We start from the raw sequence: 17434 nt of genomic DNA on the forward strand, positions 1-17434 counted from the left end.
CTGGGACCAAGGTGGGGCTCTCTCAGTCTCGGTTGTGACTGGAGACGAGTGAGTGGTGGTGGTGGTGCCCAGGAGTGTCCACAGTGTTATGTGATAAACACCAGTGTCTCCCCAGTGATCATTAAGAATGGAATAACAACAGTAACTAGAACAAACTGTGTAAGAAGAACAAGTGGCTAACAGTTAGTTACTCATAGCAAGGTAAAGAATTATATGGTATATTCTGACCTCTTTTCTCTTGGTATGTCCTGACCTCTCCTCTCTTCTCTTGGTATATTCTGACCTCTCCTCTCTTCTCTTGGTATATTTTTTAACCTCTCCTCTTTTCACTTGATATGTTGGGAATAGAAGATTTTACTCTGGATTATTAACCCAGAGTGTTAGAATGTTAGGATAAGCCAAGAAAGACACTGTCGTACTTATTTCCATTTGGGATCATCATTCCCTCTCCCAGGATGCGACCCACATCAGTCAGCCAACACTCAGGTACCTACTGACTGCAAGGGAACATGTGCAGCGTTTCCACTTGTGCCGGGACTGAACCTGAGGCTTTATTGTACTTAAGACAAAGTTGCTGCCACTTGAACTACGCGGACACTACTGTTCTTGCTGTGGTTGTATGGTACAGTGTACCGTTCCCTCCCTGCTGTGGTTGTATGGTACAGTGTACCGTTCCCTCCCTGCTGTGGTTGTATGGTACAGTGTACCGTTCCCTCCCTGCTGTGGTTGTATGGTACAGTGTACAGGTCCCTCCCTGCTGTGGTTGTATGGTACAGTTTACCGTTCCCTCCCTGCTGTGGTTGTATGGTACAGTGTACAGTTCCCTCCCTGCTGTGGTTGTATGGTACAGTGTACAGTTCCCTCCCTGCTGTGGTTGTATGGTACAGTGTACAGTTCCCTCCCTGCTGTGGTTGTATGGTATAGTGTACCGTTCCCTCCCTGCTGTGGTTGTATGGTACAGTGTACCGTTCCCTCCCTGCTGTGGTTGTATGGTACAGTATACCGTTCCCTCCCTGCTGTGGTTGTATGGTACAGTGTACAGTTCCCTCCCTGCTGTGGTTGTATGGTACAGTATACCGTTCCCTCCCTGCTGTGGTTGTATGGTACAGTGTACAGTTCCCTCCCTGCTGTGGTTGTATGGTATAGTGTACCGTTCCCTCCCTGCTGTGGTTGTATGGTATAGTGTACCGTTCCCTCCCTGCTGTGGTTGTATGGTATAGTGTACCGCTACCTCCCTGCTGTGGTTGTATGGTACAGTGTACCGTTCTCTCACTGCTGTGGTTGTATGATACAGTGTACCGTTCCCTCCCTGCTGTGTTTGTATGGTACAGTGTACCGTTACCTCCCTGCTGTGTTTGTATGGTACAGTGTACCTTTCCCTTCCTGCTGTCGTTGTATGGTACAGTGTACCGTTCCCTCACTGCTGTGGTTGTATGGTACAGTGTACCGTTCCCTCACTGCTGTGGTTGTATGGTACAGTGTACCGTTCCCTCCCTGCTGTCGTTATATGGTACAGTGTACCGTTCCCTCAATACTGTGGTTGTATGGTACAGTGTACAGTTCCCTCACTGCTGTGGTTGTATGGTACAGTGTACCGTTCCCTCACTGTTGTGGTTGTATGGTACAGTGTACAGTTCCCTCACTCCTGTGGTTATATGGTACAGTGTACCGTTACGTCCCTGCTGTGGTTGTATGGTACAGTGTACAGTTCCCTCACTGCTGTGGTTGTATGGTACAGTGTACCGTTACCTCCCTGCTGTGGTTGTATGGTACAGTGTACCGTTACCTCCCTGCTGTGGTTGTATGGTACAGTGTACCGTTACGTCCCTGTTGTGGTTGTATGGTACAGTGTACCGTTACCTCCCTGCTGTTGTTGTATGGTACTGTGTACCGTTACCTCCCTGCTGTCGTTGTGTGGTACAGTGCACCGTTCATTCCCTGCTGTCGTTGTGTGGTACAGTGTACCGTTCCCTCCCTGTTGTCGTTGTGTGGTACAGTGTACCGTTCCCTCCGTGCTGTCGTTGTGTGGTACAGTGTAACGTTCCCTCCCTGCTGTCGTTGTGTGGTACAGTGTACCGTTCCCTCACTGCTGTGGTTGTATGGTACAGTGTACCGCTCCCTCACTGCTGTGGTTGTATGGTACAGTGTACCGCTCCCTCACTGCTGTGGTTGTATGGTACAGTGTACCGTTCCCTCCCTGCTGTTGTTGTGTGGTACAGTGTACCGTTCCCTCACTGCTATCAGTGCGCTCTTCCCTCAGTGTTCTCAGTGTTATACAGTGTTCCCTTCCCATCCTGCTGTCAGTGTATGCTAGTCTGTAGTTTTACACTGGTATCAGTGTGTGATACAATGTAATATTGTTGCCTTCTGTCCCAGCTTTCAGTGTATTATATAGCGCGTCAGAAAACAGGACAAGTGTTTACTGACGCTGGAGATTTTGGTCATCTGACCGAGGCCTTCTATTGGCTTACCGGTCCATCCCTTTAAAAATTATGGTAATGTCTTTAACTTTCTCATATACATCATTATATTAGTGTGACCTCACCTCCTGCTGTCAGTGTGTGACAGCGTCGTACACTGACAGCAGCCCGTCAATTCATCCTGTATATGGCTGACGTGTTGGATATATTGTCAAGCTCAGTTATGGATATGGAATATGTACTCTTAAACTTTTTTTTAAAATATGTGAACGTGGTACCAATAGTAATGGTTGCCATACACGGGTGTACAATTTTTTTTTTTATTCGCCGGTATTCTCCCGGCCCCGGCTCCCTATCTGGGGAGTGTCTCGAGACTTAAGGGGAAGGGGGTGCATAGGTCGGAGGGCGGAGAGAAAAAAAAACCTCGAAAAAATATGAAAATTGAGTTATTGTTACCAAAAAATAGCTGAACTTTCTGGCAACACTCTGGTATAATTATTATCCTTGTACGATGTTTCTAAAAGGAATTACAGCCATTTATAACAGGCATGGTGACAGTGCTGACGCGTCCCCCATGGGAGGAGGTACAAGTACCCCCTCATCTTTGGGACCATGTACAATGTTGACGGTGTACATATATATGTATGGGTTTAATTACATTTTTGTGTAGTCGTTTATTTATGTATTTGGATATTTACGGATATGTGTATGTGCAAGTATAGACACTGTAGTGATTTATAAATATCTACGTGAATTAAGTGTAGATTTTCATTTTTTCTTTTTTACCGAACTATTTTGACTGAAACGGTTAATGTAATGCAGCTTAACTCTGCTCAGCTTACCTGGGATCAATTTATATTTACGGTTTAGTGGAAGTGAAGAAGAATTTGCTTATGTGTGTGTTATATTGTGTCCTTATCTGCTCCCCGCTATCAGTGTGATACACTGTGTCCTTACCCCCTTTCCGCTATCAGTACTCACCTATATATGGTTGCAGGGGTCGAGACTCAGCTCCTGGCCCCGCCTCTTCACTGATCGCTACTAGGTCCTTGCCCTGCTCCATGAGCTTTATCATACCTCGTCTTGAAGTTATGTATGTTTTTAGCCTCCACTACCTCACTTTCCAGACTATTCCACTTCCTGACATCTCTGTAGCTGAAGAAATACTTCTTAACATCCCTTTGACTCATCTGAGTCTTTAACTTCCAATTGTGATCCCTTGTTTCTGTGTCCCATCTCTGGAACATCCTGTCTCTGTCCACTCTAGGTTTTCCCAATCGATCTCCCTGTGGTTGAAATCGCCCATAGCTAGTAACTTTGCTCTGCTCGAGCGAGCTTTTCTTGCCACCTCAGCCAGAGTGTTCACCATCACTCTGTTTCTCACTTCATATTACACTCTTGGCCTCCTGCAGTTCTGTGGTGGGTTATATATTACTGCTAAGACTACCTTATGTTCCCCAGACTGAACTGTATCAACTATGTAATCCCTTTCTCCAATCTCGTCCACGCCTTCCATTTCCTCAAATCTCCATTGGTTTTTTTTTATAAGCAGTGCAACCCCTCCTCCCTCTCTGCTACTTCTATCTTTCCTCAGGATCTGATATCCTGGTGGGAAGATTGCGTCTGTTATTGTCTCGGTGAGTTTCGTTTCTGTGACTGCTATGATGTCTGGGGACTTCTCATTGATTCTTTCATGCCACTCATCATATTTATTCGTTATTCCATTTGCGTTCCTGTACTAAATCTTCAACTTTGTTAAAACTGTAGTCCTGGGAGAATACTGGGACTGGGGGAGCGGGAGCCCTGGCAGGGGCCTATGTGAGGTTGTTGTGTGTACTCACCTAATTGTGGTTGCAGGGGTCGAGACTCAGCTCCTGGCCCCGCCTCTTCACTGATCGCTACTAGATCCTCTCTGCTTCCTGAGCTTCGTCATACCTCGTCTTAAAACTATGTATGGTTCCTGCCTCCACTACGTCACTTGCTAGGCAATTCCTCTTCCTGACGACTCTATGACTGAAGAAATATTTCCTAACATCCCTGTGACTCGTCTGAGCCTTCAGCTTCCAATTGTGGCCCCTTGTTTCTGTGTCCCCTCTCTGGAACATCCTGTCTTTGTCCACCTTGTCTATTCCCCGCAGTATCTTGTATGCCGTTATCATGTCTCCCCTGACCCTTCTGTCCTCCAGTGTCGTCAGTCCGATTTCCCTCAACGTTTCGTCGTACGACATTCCCCTGAGCTCTGGAACTAGCCTTGTTGCAAACCTTTGTGCTTTCTTAAACTTCTTGATGTGCTTGACCAGGTGTGGGTTCCAGACTGGTGCTGCATACTCCAGTATGGGCCTAACATACATAGTGTACAGTGTCTTGAATGATTCCTTATTAAGGTATCGGAACGCTATTCTCAGGTTTGCCAGGCGCCCATATGCTGCAGCAGTTATCTGGTTGATGTGTGCCTCTGGTGATGTGCTCGGTGTTATGGTCACCCCAAGATCTTTCTCTCTGAGTGAGGTTTGTAGTCTTTGTCCACCTAGCCTATACTCTGTCTGCGGTCTTCTTTGCCCTTCCCCAATCTTCATGACTTTGCATTTGGCGGGGTTGAATTCGAGAAGCCAGTTTCTGGACCAAGTGTCCAGCCTGTCCAGGTCTCTTTGCAGTCCTGCCTCATCCTCATCCGATTTAATTCTTCTCATCAACTTCATATCATCTGCAAATAGGGACACTACAGAGTCTATCCTTTCCGTCATGTCATTCACATATATCAAGAATAGCACTGGTCCTAGAACTGACCCCTGTGGGACCCCGCTCGTCACAGGTGTGTGTGTGTGTGTGTGTGTGTGTGTGTGTGTGTGTGTGTGAGTGAATGTGTGTACTCACCTATTTGTACTCACCTATTTGTGGTTGCAGGGGTCGAGTCTTAGCTCCTGGCCCCGCCTCTTCACCGGTTGCTACTGGGCCCTCTCTCTCCCCGCTCCATGATCTTTATCAAACCTCGTCTTAAAACTGTGTATGGTTCCTGCCTCCACTACGTCATTTTCTAGGCTATTCCACTGCCTTACAACTCTATGACTGAAGAAATACTTCCTAATATCTCTCTGACTCATTTGTGTCTTCAACTTCCAATTGTGGCCTCTTGTTTCTGTGTCCCCTCCCTGGAACATCAGATTTAATTCTCCTCATTAACTTCACATCATCTGCAAACAGGGACACTTCTGAGTCTAACCCTTCCATCATGTCGTTCACATATACCAAAAATAGCACTGGTCCTAGGACCGACTCCTGTGGGACCCCGCTCGTCACAGGTGTCCACTGTGATACATCATTACGTACCATGACTCGTTGTTGCCTCCCTGTCAGGTATTCTCTGATCCATTGCAGTGCCCTTCCTGTTATATGCGCCTGATGCTCTAGCTTCTGCACTAATCTCTTGTGAGGAACTGTGTCAAAGGCCTTCTTGCAGTCCATGAAGATGCAATCAACCCACCCCTCTCTCTCATGTCTTACTTCTGTTATTTTATCATAAAACTCCAGAAGGTTTGTGACACAGGATTTGCCTTCCATGAATCCGTGCTGGTTGGCATTTATACTCTTGTTCCGTTCCAGGTGCTCCACCACTCTCCTCCTGATAATCTTCTCCATAACTTTGCATACTATACACGTCAATGACACAGGTCTATAGTTTAGTGCCTCATTTCTGTCTCCTTTTTTAAAAATGGGAACTACATTTGCCGTCTTCCATACCTCAGGTAGTTGCCCAGTTTCCATGGATGTGTTGAAGATTGTGGTAAGTGGCACGCACAACATATCTGCTCCCTTTCTAAGGACCCACGGGGAGATGTTGTCCGGTCCCATTGCCTTTGAGGTATCGATGTCCCTTAGCAGTTTCTTCACCTCCTCCTTATCTGTATGTATGTCGTCCAACACTTGTTGGTGTATTCCTTGCTGGTGTCCCCATCTGGTCTGTTCCCCCAGAGTCCTTCCTGTCTCTACTGTAAATACTTCCTTAAATCTCGTGTTGAGCTCCTCACATACCTCTTGATCGTTTCTTGTGAGTTCTCCACCTTCTTTCCTCAGCCTTGTCACCTGGTCCTTGACTGTTGTCTTCCTCCTAATGTGGCTATACAGCAGTATCGGGTCAGATTTGACTTTCGATGCTATGTCGTTTTCATACTGTCGCTGGGCCTCCCTCCTTATCTGTGCATACTCGTTTCTGGCTCTTCTACTAATCTCCTTGTGTTCCTGGGTCCTATGCCTCGTGTACCTTTTCCATTCTCTGTTGCACTTAGTTTTTGCCTCCCTACACCTTCGGGTAAACCAAGGACTCGTTTTGGTCTTCCTATTATTTCTGTTTCCCTTGGGAACAAACCTTTCCTCTGCCTCCTTGCACTTTGTTGCCACATATTCCATCATCTCGTTTACTGATTTTCCTACCATTTCTCTGTCCCACTGCACCTCCTGCAGGAAGTTTCTCATACCTGTGTAGTCCCCCCTTTTATAGTTTGGCCTGTCCCCTTCAGTTCCTGTTACCTTCTCCACTTATAACTCTACTATATAATCAAAACTCAGAACCACGTGATCGCTAGCTCCAAGGGGCCTCTCGTAAGTGATGTCCTCAATGTCTGAACTGCTCAGGGTGAACACAAGATCCAGTCTTGCTGGCTCATCCTCCCCTCTCTCTCTGGTTGTGTCCCTGACATGTTGATGCATGAGGTTTTCAAGTACCACAGCCATCATCTTGGCTCTCCATGTTTCGGGACCCCCATGTGGCTCCACGTTTTTCCAGTCGATCTCCCTGTGGTTGAAATCGCCCATTACCAGTAGCTTTGCTCTGCTCGAGTGAGCTCTTCTTGCCACCTCAGCCAGTGTGTCCACCATCACCCTGTTGTTTTCTTCGTACTCCTCTCTTGGCCTCCTGCAGTTCTGTGGTGGGTTATACATCACTCCAATGACTACTTTATGTTCTCCGGACTGAATTGTACCTACAATGTAGTCTCTTTCTCCAACCATGTCCATGCCTTCCATTTCCTCAAATCCCCATCGGTGTTTTATGAGCAGTGCAACCCCTCCTCCCCCTCTACTCCTTCTATCTTTCCTCAGGATCTGATATCCCATTGGGAAGATTGTGTCTGTTATTGTCTCAGCGAGTTTTGTTTCTGTGACTGCTATGATGTCTGGGGATTTTTCACTGATTCTTTCGTTCCACTCCTCATGTTTATTCGTTATTCAATCCGTGTTTGTGTACCAAACTTTCAGTTTCTTTTCTATCATTGTGGTCATGCAAGAATATTGGGGTTGGGGGAGCAAGAGCCTTGGTGGGGCCTATATGGGGCTGTGGTGTAGGTGGGGTTTGTGATGATGGGGGTGGGGTCAGAATGCCCATAAGGGACAGCTGTTGGGGTGAGGTTTGTGATATGGGGGTTGGTGGCAGAGGGAACAGTGAGTGGGTTGTAGTATAGGTTGCTCAGTTGCGTTGGGAATGCCGCGGTTGGAGTCTTTTGGTGGGAGATTCTGTGGGGTGTTTGCCCTTCCTCCTGTGTCTGGGTCCTGCTCATTTTCGTCATTGCCTCTCGTTCCTCCTTGCGTCTCTGTACCCTCTCTTTCAGTGTAGTCCTTTCTTCTTGTGTTCTGTCACGGTCGAGGTATACTCTCTGGTACCCCTGTTTGTCCCTCAGTCTTGCTTTCTCTTGCAGAATCCTGGTTCGAACTTATTCTTCCTTGAAAATTACTTTGACAGGCCGTATCCTTCCACTCGCAAACCACCCAATTCTCTGAAAGTTTGTCACCTGGGTCATATCGCCCTCACCTATTGTTTTCATGATGCCTTCAATCATTATTTTCTCCTCCTGTTTTATTTCTTCAAAGTTGTCCCCCTTGGCTTCTTGGAGCCCATACACAAAAACTGACCTAACCCTTTCCTCCTCCCACTGAGTCTCCATCTGCTTCCTCTGAGGCATTTTATTTCCTTCCATTGACATGTTCTTGCCTTCAGTCCCTGTCATATCTGAAACTTCTATTCTCATTGAACTGTCTTTCATGACCAGCTGTCCCTTGCTACTGCAGTTGGCTGTTAGAATCTCTGCATATAGCATACCTTCATTGTCTTCGGACCTGTCATTTGATCTTAGTGTGCTCCTCGTCTTTTCCCTGGCCCCACGTGGGTCTGATAAGGCCTTCGCATACGGCATGTCTCCGTTGTTGCTTACCGTCCCCTTGTCTGCGCCTGACATTGAATTTCCTGATGTCACATCTGAATTGTCATTTCTCTCTAATCTGTTTCAGGCTTTGCAGTTTCTCTTCTAAGCACTGTATCCTAGCTTCTGCTGCTAAGACCTGTACTTCCCACTTCCTGCACTCTTCAGCTATCCGCTCCTCCATTTTCTTACCAAGCTCTATCTTCCTTCCCCACTCTTCCTTTTTTGGAGCTCTAACTCCCAGTCTTTCCTCCCTGGTTCGTCTACGAGATCTCTGGTTTTCCGTCCTCTAGGGCCACCCATTTTTTTTTTTTATTACCACAGACAGAAGGCTAGAGGAGGGAGAGGGTGAGAGGGGGAGAGAGAAAGGGTAGAAAGAGGGAGAGAGAGGAGAGAGAAAGGGTAGAAAGAGGGAGAGAGAGGAGAGAGTATGGGGGTGAGGGATAAGACCAAGGGGGAGAGAGAGAGAGAAATGTGAGGGGGAGAGAAAGGGTAGAGAGAGGGAGAAAGAGAGGGAGAGAGAGAGAGAGAGAGGGAGAAAGGAGGGTGAGGGAAAAGGCTATGAGAGAGAGAAATGCGAGGGAGGGGTAGAAATATAGAAAAAGGGAGATGGAGAGAGAAGCCTATAGAGAGAGAGGAGGGTGAGGGATAGGGCTATGGGAGTGAGGGAGAGAGAGAGAGAGAGAGAGAGAGAGAGAGAGAGAGAGAGAGAGAGAGAGAAAGAAAGAAAGAAAGAGAGAGTAGGGGGAAGGGGAGGGAAAAAGGCTATGAGAGAGAGAAACGCGAGGGAGGGGGAGAAAGATAGGAGGGAGGAGGGAGTGAAGGCAAGAGCAGGAGAGGGGAAAGGTCTGTGGGGGAGGGAAAGGTGTGTGGGGGGTGAGGGGATGCGGTCAAATTCCAAGAATCAGCTGAGTGAATGAGTGGGTGTGTGTACTCACCTAGTTGTGGTTTCAGGGGTCGAGACTCAGCTCCTGGCCCCGAGTGTGTATGTGTGTGCGCACATGTGTGTGTGAGCACATCAGTTGTTTATATGTCCCAGAAATACATTTCACCTCTGTGTATCCGTAATACTAATAAGATACCATTAACACTGAGAGTAATTCTAATAATTATAATACTAGCGTGTGTTAATGAGTCTTTCTTTCACCCAGTTATGTACTACCTTTTACTACATGTGTACCCAATACTTGCTTCTCAGATTGTACTGTCTTTGTGTCCTAAAACATTATCTCTCGAAACTGTTGTCAGGGCTGTAGTCCCATTAGCCACGACTTAATCCTCCTGCCTATTCCTTGCTCCTACAAATTTTATCTTCCTACTACTGCTAGGTGTTGTGTGTATGATAATCGCTCTGGAGCAGGGTTTGTGATAGCCAGCTACCAGTGATCGCAGGGCCGGCTCTACCACTCAAAATTTCCCGCCAACCACAAACAGGTGATTTGTACGTTACAACTCAGAGGGGACATCCATCCTGATGCCTGATGAACGATGCTCGCTGTACGATGCTCGCTGTACGATGACTCGTGCACCTCGCCCTTCCGCCTCTGACTTCTTCAACTATTCTTTTCTTGTTGCCCTTTTGAGTCCTCATTTACCACACTTATCACTTTTATACTGCTACTTTTATAATTTACACTTCACTTTTGGTAAGTACACTTCTTATTTGTGATAACACCCAACCTGTTATGGCAGCGCTACTTCCTCAGGCCTACTGCTGCCACCTCCTCTGCTTATATATATTTATGTATATGTATGTATATATACATATATATATATATATATATATATATATATATATATATATATATATATATATATATATATATATATATATATATATATATCCCCTTTCTGGCTAGCTTGTTCACGCTACATCACAGTTTCTCGTTAGCCACCCTCTCTTAATTCTATTTGATCTTTTCTCTTTAGTCACTCGCTTTGTACTTTGTATATTTGTAACAGTGTGGCAACAAGTGCCAACTAGGCCTCAACGAACTGGCACTTTGAAATTTTGTTGTATAATTTCAGGCTTTCTCTCGCCTTTACTTTATTTTTTTTTGCTAATACTTTGGTTATCACTTGTAGGGTTGTTCACTGACGTTGTCACTAACACTGGTTGCTTCTAGCTGCTAAAGCACGACCTAAAAGCACTAAGATTCTCGGAGCCTGGTGCTTGTATATGTTTGTACGCTCGTTACTCGTTACTGTGTGTGAATGTGTGCGTGAAGGTGGGTGTGAATGTGTGAGTGAAGGTGGGTGTGAATTTGTGTGTGTGTGTGTGTGAGTGTGTGTGAGTGTGTGTTTGTGAGACCCAACAGTCAATATTTTCACCAGTAAGTCATTACAGTTTTGACCGGTTGTGCACGTGTGAATGGCTCATAGCTTTATATTTTGTTAATGATTGTAATCACATATAGACGAAAATGTTCATTACCTTTGTAACTTGTGATAATTGTGACCAGATCTACCTGGAGTTCATTACCTTTGTAACTAGTTCAGCTATAATAACTTTGGGGTCCAGTCCCTGGACCCATTATGTACCTTGGAAATCTTTTGACTACCGCCCACAGGATGGGTATGGTGTGACTACCACCCACAGGATGGGTATGGTGTGACTACCACTCACAGGATGGGTATGGGGTGACTACCACTCACAGGATGGTTATGGTGTGACTACCACCCACAGGATGGGTATGGGGTGACTACCACCCACAGGATGGGTATGGTGTGACTACCACTCACAGGATGGGTATGGGGTGACTACCAATCACAGGATGGTTATGGTGTGACTACCACCCACAGGATGGGTATGGGGTGACTACCACTCACAGGATGGTTATGGTGTGACTACCACCCACAGGATGGGTATGGGGTGACTACCACTCACAGGATGGTTATGGTGTGACTACCACCCACAGGATGGGTATGGTGTGACTACCACTCACAGGATGGGTATGGTGTGACTACCGCCCACAGGATGGGTATGGGGTGACTACCACTCACAGGATGGTTATGGTGTGACTACCGCCCACAGGATGGGTATGGGGTGACTACCACTCACAGGATGGTTATGGTGTGAATACCACCCACAGGATGGGTATGGGGTGACTACCACCCACAGGATGGGTATGGGGTGACTATCACCCACAGGATGGGTATGGGGTGACTACCACCTACAGGATGGGTATGGTGTGACTACCGCCCACAGGATGGGTATGGGGTGACTACCACTCACAGGATGGGTATGGGGTGACTACCACCCACAGGATGGGTATGGGGTGACTACCACCCACATGATGGGTATGGTGTGACTACCATCCACACGATGGGTATGGTATGACTACCACCCACAGGATGGGTATAGGGTGACTACCACCCACAGGATGGGTATGGTGTGACTACCACCCACAAGATGTGTATAGTGTGACTACCACCCACAGGATGGGTATGGGGTGACTACTGCCCATAGGATGAGTATGATGTGCCTACCGCCCACAGGATGGGTATGGTGGGAGTACCACTCACAGGATGGGTATGGTGTGACTACCACTCAAAGGATGGGTATTGTGTGACTACCACTCACAGGATGGATGTGGTGTGACTACCACTCACAGGATGGGTATGGTGTGACTACCACTCACAGGATGGGTATGGTGTGACTACCACTCACAAGATGGGTATGGTGTGACTACCACTCACAGGGTGGGTATGGTGTGACTACCACTCACAGGGTGGGTATGGTGTGACTACCACTCACAGGATGGGTATGGGGTGACTACTGCCCACAGGATGGGTATGATGTGACTACCGCCCACAGGATGGGAATGGTGTGACTACCACTCACAGGATGGGTATGGTGTGACTACCACTCACAGGATGGGTATTGTGTGACTACCACTCACAGGATGGATGTGTTGTGACTACCACTCACAGGATGGGTATGGTGTGACTACCACTCACAGGATGGGTATGGTGTGACTACCACTCACAGGATGGGTATGGTGTGACTACCACTCACAGGATGGGTATGGTGTGACTAGCACTCACAGGATGGGTATGGGGTGACTACCACTCACAGGATGGGTATGGTGTGACTACCACTCACAGGATGGGTATGGTGTGACTACCACTCACAGGATGGGTATGGGGTGACTACCACTCACAGGATGGGTATGGTGTGACTACCACTCACAGGATGGGTATGGTGTGACTACCACTCACAGGGTGGGTATGGTGTGACTACCACTCACAGGATGGGTATTGTGTGACTACCACTCACAGGATGGGTATGGTGTGACTACCACTCACAGGATGGATATGGTGTGACTACCACTCACAGGATGGGTATGGTGTGACTACCACTCACAGGATGGGTATGGGGTGACTACCACTCACAGGATGGGTATGGTGTGACTACCACTCACAGGATGGGTATGGTGTGACTACCACTCACAGGGTGGGTATGGTGTGACTACCACTCACAGGATGGGTATGGTGTGACTACCACTCACAGGCTGGGTATGGGGCGACTACCACTTACAGGATGGGTATGGTGTGACTACCACTCACAGGATGGGTATGGTGTGACTACCACTCACAGGGTGGGTATGGTGTGACTACCACTCACAGGATGGGTATGGTGTGACTACCACTCACAGGGTGGGTATGGTGTGACTACCACCCACAGGATGGGTATGGTGTGACTACCACTCACAGGATGGGAATGGGGCGACTACCACTTACAGGATGGGTATGGTGTGACTACCACTCACAGGATGGGTATGGTGTGACTACCACTCACAGGATGGATATGGTGTGACTACCACTCACAGGATGGGTATGGTGTGACTACCACTCACAGGATGGGTATGGGGTGACTATCACTCACAGGATGGGTATGGGGTGACTACCACTCACAGGATGGGTATGGGGTGACTACCACTCACAGGATGGGTAATGGGTAACTACCACTCACAGGATGGGTTGTCAGCATGGTTGTGGATCCCCTTTATGTGTATATGTTATCTGAGTATCATAGTACCATCCATATGTTTGACATAGTTGACCCCTTGCTAGGCTCAGTGACTAGCTTGCGTGACGTCACGTGATGCCGCACGAAAGCGCTGTGCTCCCGGCCTCGTCCTCTCTCCACGCTTAGGTCTACGACAGGCAAAACAGGCAGGCTGGGCCTCTCCCTCTCACACTCTGCTGTACATTTAATTTCTAGAACTTTTAGCCTCGTAACTCCTTAGGATACTTCATACACTACTATTACCATTTATACTTATTTTAACACTAAGTTAGAGTTAGAATTAGCTTAGTTCTGCCCACGTGTCCTACACAATATCTGCCCTGGCCACCACTGCCCCCCCACCATCTTTTTTTGGCAACAACGCCGGCCTTAGGCTGGTCCAGCATCTTTAGTCACACTTCAGCAGTGAGAGGGCAAACACTTCGTGGCCCGAGGCAGTGAATTAGTCATTACTACACGCGACTCTAATATGTCACCCCGATCATCTCTCACTGGCTAAACCAGGAAGTTGTGTGACTCGCACAGGTATTTCTCGGGTTTCCCCGACCTTTGCCTCCCCCCACATTTAAGTCATTCAAGACTCTGAATATTTATGTGTACTCTGTGACCAAATGTGAAGTGCTAGGCCATCACCACCACCAGAAATTTGCTGTTGCAACTATCTGATATTGACACTATATAATAATAATAATATTATATAGTAGCAGTGGTGAGTACCCATTATATCAGGAGCCAGAATGGGACGGCATGTTCTGGACTGAATTTCATGCCTGAAACTTGGACCACTAACGCTACCCAGTCGTGAAATCCACATATACAGACTCTATTCTACTCAAAATCTTCATTTTATTACTATGTGTAGTGTAGTGACTGTGTCATTGTACTGTTAGCATGGTACTTACCGACATGTGGTATCTTAGGTAATGAGACCTTGGGCTATGACTGTCAGGTGGGTTCTTAACATAGATAGCATTGGTTTGCATACAAGCTACAAAGTGTTTGTTGTAAATCCTCACTAATTGACTTGGGACTAAAAACCAAGTCACTTCCTGTCACATTTTCTTAAGAGACCAGAGATCTATGACAGTTTTCTAGAGCTATACTGAATACTTACAACTCTGGTAAGCAGTGGGATCCACAAGCCTTTAGGGACTCGTCCCTAATCTGCACACGCAAATCACTCCCAACGAAAGCAAAAGACTTGGCAGGCGATGCAACATACCCCCAATGAAAAGTAGGGGCGCCATCAGTACACTAAAAGAAAACACAATAAGTGTCTGGGGCCCAAGACTGCTCAGCAGCCTTCACCAGGCATAATGGAAATTACCAATAGACTTCTTGTCTTCAAGAGGGAGCTGGAGAGATACCTAAAGTCAGTGCTGGATCAGCCGGGCTGTGGTTCGTACGTTGGACTACGTGCGGCCAGCAGTAACAACCTAGTTCATCAGGTCCTGATCCACAGGGAGGCCTGGTCGTGGACCGGGCCGCGGGGGCGTTGATCCACGGAATACCCTCAAGGTAGACTCTAGGAAGACCCACCACCCCATGCAACACCTGGCACTACCCTCCACCCCATGCAACACCTAGCACTGCCCTCCACCCCATGCAACACCTAGCACTGCCCTCCACCCCATGCAACACCTAGCACTGCCCTCCAGCCCATGCAACACCTAGCACTGCCTTCCACCCCATGCAACACCTAGCACTGCCCTTCACCCCATGCAACACCTAGCACTACCCTCCATCCTATGCAACACCTAACACTACTCTCCACCAAATGCAACACCTAGCACTACTCTCCAAACCCATGCAACACCTAGAACTGCCCTCCACCCCATGCTACACCTAGCACTACCCTCCACCCCATGCAACACCTAGCACTACTCTCCACCCCATGCAACACGTAACACTACTCTCCGCCCCCCATGCAACACCTAACACTACTCTCCACCAAATGCAACACCTAGTACTACCCTCCACCCCATGCAACACCTAGCACTACCCTCCACCCCATGCAACACCTAGCACTACTCTCCACCCCATGCAACACGTAACACTGCTCTCCACCCCATGCAACACCTAACACTACTCTCCACCAAATGCAACACCTAGCACTACTCTCCACACCCATGCAACACATAGCACTACCCTCCACCCCATGCAACACGTAACACTACTCTCCACCCCATGCAACACCTAACACTACTCTCCACCCCATGCAACACGTAACACTACTCTCCACCCCATGGAACACCTAACACTACTCTCCACCCCATGCAACACCTAACACTACTCTCCACCCCATGCAACACCTAACACTACTCTCCACCCCATGCAACACCTATCACTATTCTCCACCCCATGCAACACCTAACACTACTCTTCACCCCATGCAACACCTATCACTATTCTCCACCCCATGCAACACCTAACACTGCTCTCTACCCCATGCAACACCTAACACTACTCTCCACCCCATGCAACACCTAACACTACTCTCCACCCCATGAAACACCTAACACTACTCTCCACCCCATGCAACACCTATCACTATTCTCCACCCCATGCAACACCTAACACTACTCTTCACCCCATGCAACACCTAACACTACTCTCCACCCCATGCAACACCTAACACTACTCTTCACCCCATGCAACACCTAACACTACTCTTCACCCCATGCAACACCTATCACTACTCTCCACCCCATGCAACACCTAACACTACTCTTCACCCCATGCAACACCTATCACTACTCTCCACCCCATGCAACACCTATCACTATTCTCCACCCCATGCAACACCTAACAGTACTCTCCACCCCATGCAACACCTAACACTACTCTCCACGGCATGCAACACCTAACACTACTCTTCACCCCATGCAACACCTAACACTACTCTTCACCCCATGCAACACCTAGCACTACCCTCCATCCTATGCAACACCTAACACTACTCTCCACCAAATGCAACACCTAGCACTACTCTCCAAACCCATGCAACACCTAGAACTGCCCTCCACCCCATGCTACACCTAGCACTACCCTCCACCCCATGCAACACCTAGCACTACTCTCCACCCCATGCAACACGTAACACTACTCTCCGCCCCCATGCAACACCTAACACTACTCTCCACCAAATGCAACACCTAGTACTACCCTCCACCCCATGCAACACGTAACACTGCTCTCCACCCCATGCAACACCTAACACTACTCTCCACCAAATGCAACACCTAGCACTACTCTCCACACCCATGCAACACATAGCACTACCCTCCACCCCATGCAACACGTAACACTACTCTCCACCCCATGCAACACCTAACACTACTCTCCACCCCATGCAACACGTAACACTACTCTCCACCCCATGGAACACCTAACACTACTCTCCACCCCATGCAACACCTAACACTACTCTCCACCCCATGCAACACCTAACACTACTCTCCACCCCATGCAACACCTATCACTATTCTCCACCCCATGCAACACCTAACACTACTCTTCACCCCATGCAACACCCATCACTATTCTCCACCCCATGCAACACCTAACACTGCTCTCTACCCCATGCAACACCTAACACTACTCTCCACCCCATGCAACACCTAACACTACTCTCCACCCCATGCAACACCTAACACTACTCTCCACCCCATGCAACACCTATCACTATTCTCCACCCCATGCAACACCTAACACTACTCTTCACCCCATGCAACACCTAACACTACTCTCCACCCCATGCAACACCTAACACAACTCTTCACCCCATGCAACAC

The 17434-nt window shown here is 47.9% G+C and overlaps 1 protein-coding gene across 2 annotated transcripts in view; it reads left to right on the top strand.

Annotated features, from left to right (window-relative positions):
* The first annotated feature begins 20 nt into the window (after positions 1-20).
* The window catches only part of LOC128698480 (facilitated trehalose transporter Tret1-2 homolog), a 78144-nt gene continuing 60730 nt past the window's right edge, over positions 21-17434 (top strand). For both annotated transcript variants that reach the window (XM_053790695.2, XM_053790696.2), the window contains exon 1: positions 21-201. The gene's annotated coding sequence lies outside the window, so the exon portion shown is untranslated. The remainder of the gene's footprint in view (positions 202-17434) is intronic.

The sequence above is a fragment of the Cherax quadricarinatus genome, chromosome 88 (genome assembly GCF_038502225.1).
Source record: "Cherax quadricarinatus isolate ZL_2023a chromosome 88, ASM3850222v1, whole genome shotgun sequence".
Taxonomy (NCBI): Eukaryota; Metazoa; Arthropoda; class Malacostraca; order Decapoda; family Parastacidae; genus Cherax; species Cherax quadricarinatus.